At 51.6% G+C, this 7,149-nt stretch overlaps 1 long non-coding RNA gene across 1 annotated transcript in view; it reads right to left on the reverse strand.

The window, feature by feature from the left end:
- Window positions 1–3,795, reverse strand: part of LOC310885284 — a 75,550-nt gene extending 71,755 nt beyond the window's left edge. Inside the window, exon 1 of the long non-coding RNA XR_014574675.1 lies at window positions 3,778–3,795. This is a non-coding gene — a long non-coding RNA (uncharacterized lncRNA). The remainder of the gene's footprint in view (window positions 1–3,777) is intronic.
- Between the last annotated feature and the right edge of the window lie 3,354 nt (window positions 3,796–7,149).

Raw genomic sequence — 7,149 nt, forward strand, 5'->3', positions numbered from 1 at the left:
TTGGCTTTCCCTTATTGTAACACAACAGAAATTTTAAAGGGAGACAATGGAAATCGGAGGAGAGAACTCAAAGGGATCATCATCTGAACTGATCTAGCAATTAACAAGTCCAAAAAATCTGCAGGATCCCTTCATTGTGCTTAATTATATGGCAAATGGAATTGCAAATATTTACTCAAAATTAATGTCACGCAGGCATCATCAGGAAATCCCAGAGACGTTTCCTAAGGATCACCTTAATGTCTTTTGCTGAAAAGGAGGTCCTGAGTGGGTATTACACTATCCATAATGTTATAAACAAATCTAATGGTCTGCTTTGCTTCCCCCCTCAACAGAACTCTTAATTATGTATCTTGCAAATGTGCTTGGAAAATGGATTAGCTGCACCAGCTGTTTGCTACCATGGCAGAGTCTTTTCCGAAGCGTTTGTAGTGGCTCCAAAGTATTATCCACGTTCCCTGCTCTGGCAGCGCAAGCATGTGATGAGGAAGGACCCGCTTTGGTTCGGCGTGGAGATTAGCTCGGGCTTTGTAGACCAGACGCGAGGTATTTTGCTGGAATCAGTCACAGCTGTCTCCACTCGCAAGGCAGGAATCAGGACAATTTGTGCAAGGTTGGTTTACTTTGTTGTGTACGCTGCTCTGCAGCGGGATGGCAGGAAAAAATACAGAAGAATTTCAAAAACAAACAACCGCCACATTAAAGGGATTTATCTCACAAGCAGTAGCTGCGGCGAGGTGTAGAGGGGCAGGGCAGAGCAAGCAGGCAGCGACTTTGCACTGGGCTTGGCAGAGAAGGAAGAGCCAAAAGCAAAGGACCGGCCTTACAGCAAAACACCACGCCTAGGAGGCTTCGAGGTGTTGGTGGCCTGGCCAGTCCTGAGCTGCAGCCCCTGCTCGGCTCTGGCGTTTCAGGCGCCTGTAGGAAAAGGGCAACCTTTCGCTGAGCGCCGCTCGTTCCAAGTCCCAGCTTTGTGAGGCTGGGGAGCCCTCAGCCAACATGGGTGATCAAAGAGGATCATTTATTATTTACAGTCAGAGGAGCCAACTTTTTGTTCTGTGTTTATTCAGTGCTTGGCATAATAATGTCCTTGCGCAACCACATCCCAGCCTGGGACCGGGCATCCCGGGGAGCCACAGGCAGGAGCGGTGCAATGCACCCATCGTGGGGAGGGCAGCAGGTGCTGGAACCGGCCAGACCACCACCCTGCCGGCCCTGCTGCCCCTTCAGAAATGTGTTTGAGGACACGCACAGGTCCGAACTGTGCACGTCGTTTTATCCCGTGCTGAAATGAGGCGGGTGGAGGTGCCCTGCGTGGGCTGAAGCATCGGCTGCAGAAAGAAGACAGCCCACAGTGGTCGGCCACATGCCGCAGGGGTGACACGTCCCATGGCTGCTGCCAGCATCCCTCGCTGCCTTGGTTCTTTCCCATGTTCATCTCCAATGCAGACGAGGAGCTATCCTTTAAATAAGCTCCCGAGGACACCCATTAATAAAATGCTACTTATCTCTGCGTGCTCTGAAATAGCTAGGTGGGCAGTGCACCGTAATGGAACTTTTAGCTCAAGTAGCAATGACTTTGACCGTGCAAAATTACACTCTATTCTGGCCAAATTAACTAGGTAATGCCTTGCATTAGTGTAAAATCCTCCATCAAACCATGAAGGCTGCCGTTAAAAACACTCAAGGCCAAAAAAAATATGGTGCTGGGGGGAAGGCATTCTGCGCAGTTAACAACCTGAGAGGCTGATTTTCCACTGCCTGGCACCTCGTGCTGCCCTTTACACGTGGGCGAGGTGGGGACAAGGCAGGGAGGAAACGCAAACGCCCTCGCTTGGGTGTAGCGGACGCTGCTGGGAGCAAGGAAGGATGGAGAGAGCACCACGATGTGGGCTGTGCTTGGGCTCTGACCTGCTGCGGGGCTGGGGGCTCTCCCCGAGCCCAGGCACTGCCTGGACCCTCGGGCACCGGCAGCCCCCCCCTGCCCTCGCCCATGCCCACAGGCAGCTCAGAGCTACGCTGCAAACTCCATCTCCGCCTGCCCATGTCGGCAGGAGGCGTGGGCTGCATATATTAACATTTCCACATTTCCTTCATTCCGTCAGTGCTCCCGAATCGCTCTGAGTCACGACCCCGGGGGGTTCCGCTCAGAGATGCCATCGCTGCTTTACCCCTTCCCAGGACGAGCGGCCGGGCCACCCCGCTGTCAGCACCGCTCACCCGCCTGCCACAGCTGCGATTTCGGCTGGCAGTGGCTGCACGAGGTGAGCGAGGTGACCCCTGGTTGTGGCTGCGGAGAAGGAAGCAGCCGCACGTCGCAGCCCTGGGGATGGACACGCTGGGTCGGGGCACTACCAGCCCTGTTCCCTGGCCAAAAACGCCTCTCGCCTTTAACTCCCCACCCAGCGGAGGGAGACCCTGCTGGCTGCCATTGCCACGCTGCTTTTTACACTCAGTGTTGTTCTACTCTTTCTTCTTTTTCCCTTTTTTGCCTGTTACTTCAGATCAGGCTGGGGGAATTGTCTATTAAAAGGCGATCCAGGAAGCTTGAACGACTCAAGCAGAAGAATACCTGGAAGAAACTAAAAGATCTCTGATGGAAGAATGCGCAGACATCAAATGAGGCTTAATTAGGAGAACACAACTTTCCTATTAGCGCTCCCCATCCATGTGACACAGGCAAAGGGAAAGGGAAGAAACTGCCAAAGAGCTTATTTGTTTTGCAATTACGGATGAAATAAAAAATTACTTGGTCTAATTAGGCCTCTTTTAGTAAGAGAACCATGCAAAATAAACTCCGTTTCATTATCAATGCCAACACAATTCTCTCTTGCGCTTTATATGTTTAAGTGAAAATGTGGAAGGTCAATTTGCTATGTAAATTTTCACAAATTTGGCTAAACTAAAACGATTACCCTAATGCTTATGCAAATTAGCTTAATTGATAACGACTTCTCTTGGTAACTTTAAAGAAAGGGAGGGGGGAAATTATTCCAATTGTGACAATCCTCTGAAGTGTTTCTTTGCCCAATAAAGAAATGATATCTTGACAAATTAAAGAGAATATAATGAAATCAGATTAATTAATGCTAAGACCAATTAGCACATGCAAAGAGAGAGTGAGATTTACAGAAGCAAAATTCACTAGAGAAGACTACAGGAATTCATCATCTTTCATAAAGACATTTATATACCTTAATATTCTTTGGAGTACTGAGGAGTTCTTTGCTTACACCAGTAGTTTGCTGTTGAAATAGACACTTTGCTCAGCGGGAGGAAACGAAACAAATCCAGAAGCAAAGGCGCCTCCGCCTGGTGCTTGAGCGATGAGCCCCCTTGTGCCTCTCTTTGCCCGGCCAAGGATGCTCCCCGATGCTGGTGAACAACCGGCTGAGCAATCCTCCCAGATCCTGCACACACCTACCCCTTCCCCAAAATGTTGCAGAGAAAGGGAGCAGGGCGGCAGGGCACGGGGCAGAGGCACTGGTGTATCTCAGCGCGTTCCTGAGATGCCCAGCATGGTTCAGCAGGCTGGCCCCGCGTGCTGTAATGCCCCTGGCCCCAGCTCGGCCGTGCTGGGCTGTCCCAGAAAACATTAATTACACCTGGCAGAAAGCAGCGACTCAAAACTCTCCCTACTACCACTATAAAACTCATATGAAGTAATAAAAATAATTACCAGCAACACTGTATGCAATATCCTTCTGTGTCATCTCTCTCCTGTTGGCAATAAAGCTACCTAGCAAATTAACTATAAGGGAGGGCCCGTTTATTTACCTTGTAATTAGACCATGCTGGAAAACGCTTCATAGAAAGTGTCTCTTGGACAGGTATAAATTCAGGATGCTGGCATGTGGCGGTGTCCCCACGCAGTGCATGGGCCAGGGTCCTGTAGGTGATGGAGTGCTCTGGGGCGGGGAATTTTGGCGGTATTACCTGAGTTCTTCAGACAGCTGCACTACTGAATAGGCACTACTGCAGGCTTTATGGCACTGCTCTGCTGAAGTTCACATCTCCGATGCATTACCTCACCCTGGCCATTCAGAGAAGGGAGGGGGAAAAAAAAAAGGGCATTCTATTTTTTTAAACAAAACAAAAGTCCTCCCCCCATATCACACATCAAAGCAGCAGCCAGAGCCCTGGGCTGTGGGGCGGTGGAGGTGAGGAGCAAGGGCCAGGGGAAGGCGGGCGGTGAGCCACTGCCAGAGGCTGGCTTGGGGTGCAGAGGGCTCGCAGGACAGCAGCCCCCAGAGCCCCACAGCACCAAGCCCTGCAGCACCCCATCAGGAGGCACCAAGAAAGCAGCCAGGGCCCCCCCAGGGCACAAAGGGGGCTGAGCTGCCAGCACCCCCACCCCTGCCTCCAGCCCGCGCCGCGGTGAAAGCTGTGCCACCGGGGTGGTGAGGCTCATCAATTGCTAGAAATCGCCCAGACAACACTTTCTGACGTACATTAGACTGCAGCATTTATAAAAGTAAATCAATTGTGCTATTAAACCCTGCTCACAGCCCTTATTTGCTTGCAGCCCCGATCAGCCTCTGCCACAAGCGAGTGCTCGGCCCTGCTTTTTGTGCTGCCGAGCGGGGAGGCTCACTCTGCGTCTCCCTGCCCGGGACAGGAGCCCTGGCAATTGCCAGCTCCCACCCAGGAGAAGCAGGGCCCTGGCGCTCCTCTTCTCTCCTCCCCCTGCCCACCATCCTGCCCTTCCCCTGGGCATCACCCCAGCGAGGGAGGAAGACGTCTGTGGAGAGGAAAATCCCTCTGGGATGGGTCGAACTGGGTTCTGGGAACATCCCTCACCTGTTAAAATATCTGCACCTGCGGAGACTGCCACTGACGGATGCATCCATCCCCTCCTGTGAACCCTGCAGAGCTGGGGGTGGTGGAAGGAAACCTTTTGCTCGATTTATTTCACTGCAGTCAATTGTGTGGCGTGTCTCCCAGTTCGTCAGCACCTCTGGAGCAAAACAGGCCCTTTCCATCTCATTGGCGTTATGCATGAGCTAGGATAGGAAATGAGCAAACATGCTGCTTGGATAAATACCCTGAAGAGGGTCTTTCTTTCCTTCCTTTTATATTGCCACCCTCTTTTCTCTCTCTCTCTTTTTTCCTTTTTTTTTTTTTTCATTTTGTTGTCTACAAAGACAGGCAGCAAAAAGGAGAAAAAAGCTGCGCCTTTAGATCATCAGCAGAAATTTCTCTTCACTCCATTTTCCTCCGCTATTTGTTAAACTGTACAACATTAAAGAAAGAACTGGAGGGGGGGAGATGTGTTTTTTCGACTTTGTCTCTCATTTGTTAATTGTGCTCATCAGCGAAAATCATTCGTTGTAGAGATGGGAAGCAAAGGAAAAAAAAAAAAGGAAGGAGCTGATCATATGCAGGGGAAATAACTCAGATGTGAAAATACTTCAGACTAGGAGATTGCACTATTTATTCACACAAGTGTCCTGCTGTGCCTCAGAAATGCAGTGATTTAATGAGCTGCTGCAAAGGTGTTTGTTATTAAGAAATTCTGTCTCTGGTTATTCTCCCCCGTGTGATTAGGACGGAGCGTGGCAGAAGTTCTGACTCGGCGTGTTATTAAAGATTTAGCGGCTCTTCCCTCCCTGCTCCCGGCTCCGCGGCGCTTTTGAGCCTGTTCCAGAAATAAACACCGTACAAGCTGAACGGGGCTTGTTCGGCGCAGATGCCGAGTGAGAGTTAAGAAGAAATTAGGAAGGCATTTGTGTTAACAGATGTTCTTCCTCCCTGCCGGGGATCTGCGCGAGCACGGAGGCAGTGCGGGGCCTGGAGGGAGCGGGGAGGGGACCTGGCCCCAGGCATCGGGGGTCGCTGGGACCCGTGGGGACAGGGACGGGTGGGGATCTGGGGGACCACCCCTCATCCCTGGGCTGTGCTGCTCAGCAGGACTGCCTCCATCCATCTCCATATCCCCCGGCAATCAGAGATGCCCTCTGCAGCAGCAGCTCCCATCCCGGCGCTGCTGCCACCTCTGGTGCCACACCGAGCAGGTCGCCAAAGCCACCTCGGATGCGTCGGGTGCAGCACGGTGGGCACCAAGCCTCCCTCACACCCTCATCCCTCACCCTGGCACCGGTCCCCCCGCCTCGCCCTGCAGCCTCCCGGTGCTTGTGGAACTCAGAGAAATACAAATATCAGGGGGGTTCTGCCGCGCCCAGCTCCCGGCGAGGCGAGGCGCGCGGCGTGTCAGCGCTGGGCGCTTTGCTGGAGCAGAGTGTTTCTCCTTTCAAGTCACTCAAGCACCGCTATTACTCCGAGGCTAAGCAGCTCTAATGGAGAAAGCAGTCCAAGTTTCATTTTCCTCTGTAATGGAAAATGCAAGAGTGAGATTTCAGTCTGTGAGCACTTGTATGAAAAAACAAATATCTTTATTGGCACTGGACAGCCTGCCAATCAGCCACAAAATTGCTGGCTTCTCTTTCTCCCCTGAAGGAATGCCTCTGCATACAAAGATACCGGAAAAACTTCAGGGCCTGGAGGATAAAAGGGCCTTCTCTGCCTTTCATTGGGTGATTTGCAATGCATTGCTTCAGCATAATTTCCCATCTCCACCGCTCACAAAGGGAGCTCTGTTGCTATCTGTGAGTTTAATAATTTCTGTTCCCTACACCTTGCATTCATAATGCATCTTTCAACACCTCAGCTTGTGCTGCCCAACTGGGCTGTGACTCTGCCTGGGTTCTGCCTCTGAGCTGGAGCTAAAGCAGTGATAAAACCAGAGGTTTCGCATCCCAAAGGGCCCTCGAGGCAGGGATGAGTGGGCAGCGGGCGGCCTCCTCCCTGCAGCCCCAAACAGGGCTCACAGAGCTTCCCAAAGAGCCACGAATAACCTGCCCCTTCACATCTTCCCAGGCAATGGCTATCATCTCCTTGCAGCCTCGGTACCTCCAAAGTACCAGGCACACTCACCCAGGGCCAAGCAAGCTTCATCATTTTGTCCTTTTGGGGCTTTTTGGCTCACGCCACCCAAGCCTGCATCTTTGCCACCATCACCACGAGAGAAACTGCAGCAAACTTGTCACCACCTGCGTTCAGATGGGAGGATTTGCATAAGTTATTCCCCGAAGCCTTTAGTCCCCACAGGACATATTCTTTATCCATTTAGCCAGGAATTCAACTATTAAA

Source organism: Anser anser (assembly GCF_964211835.1).
Source record: "Anser anser genome assembly, chromosome: 22".
NCBI lineage: Eukaryota > Metazoa > Chordata > Aves > Anseriformes > Anatidae > Anser > Anser anser.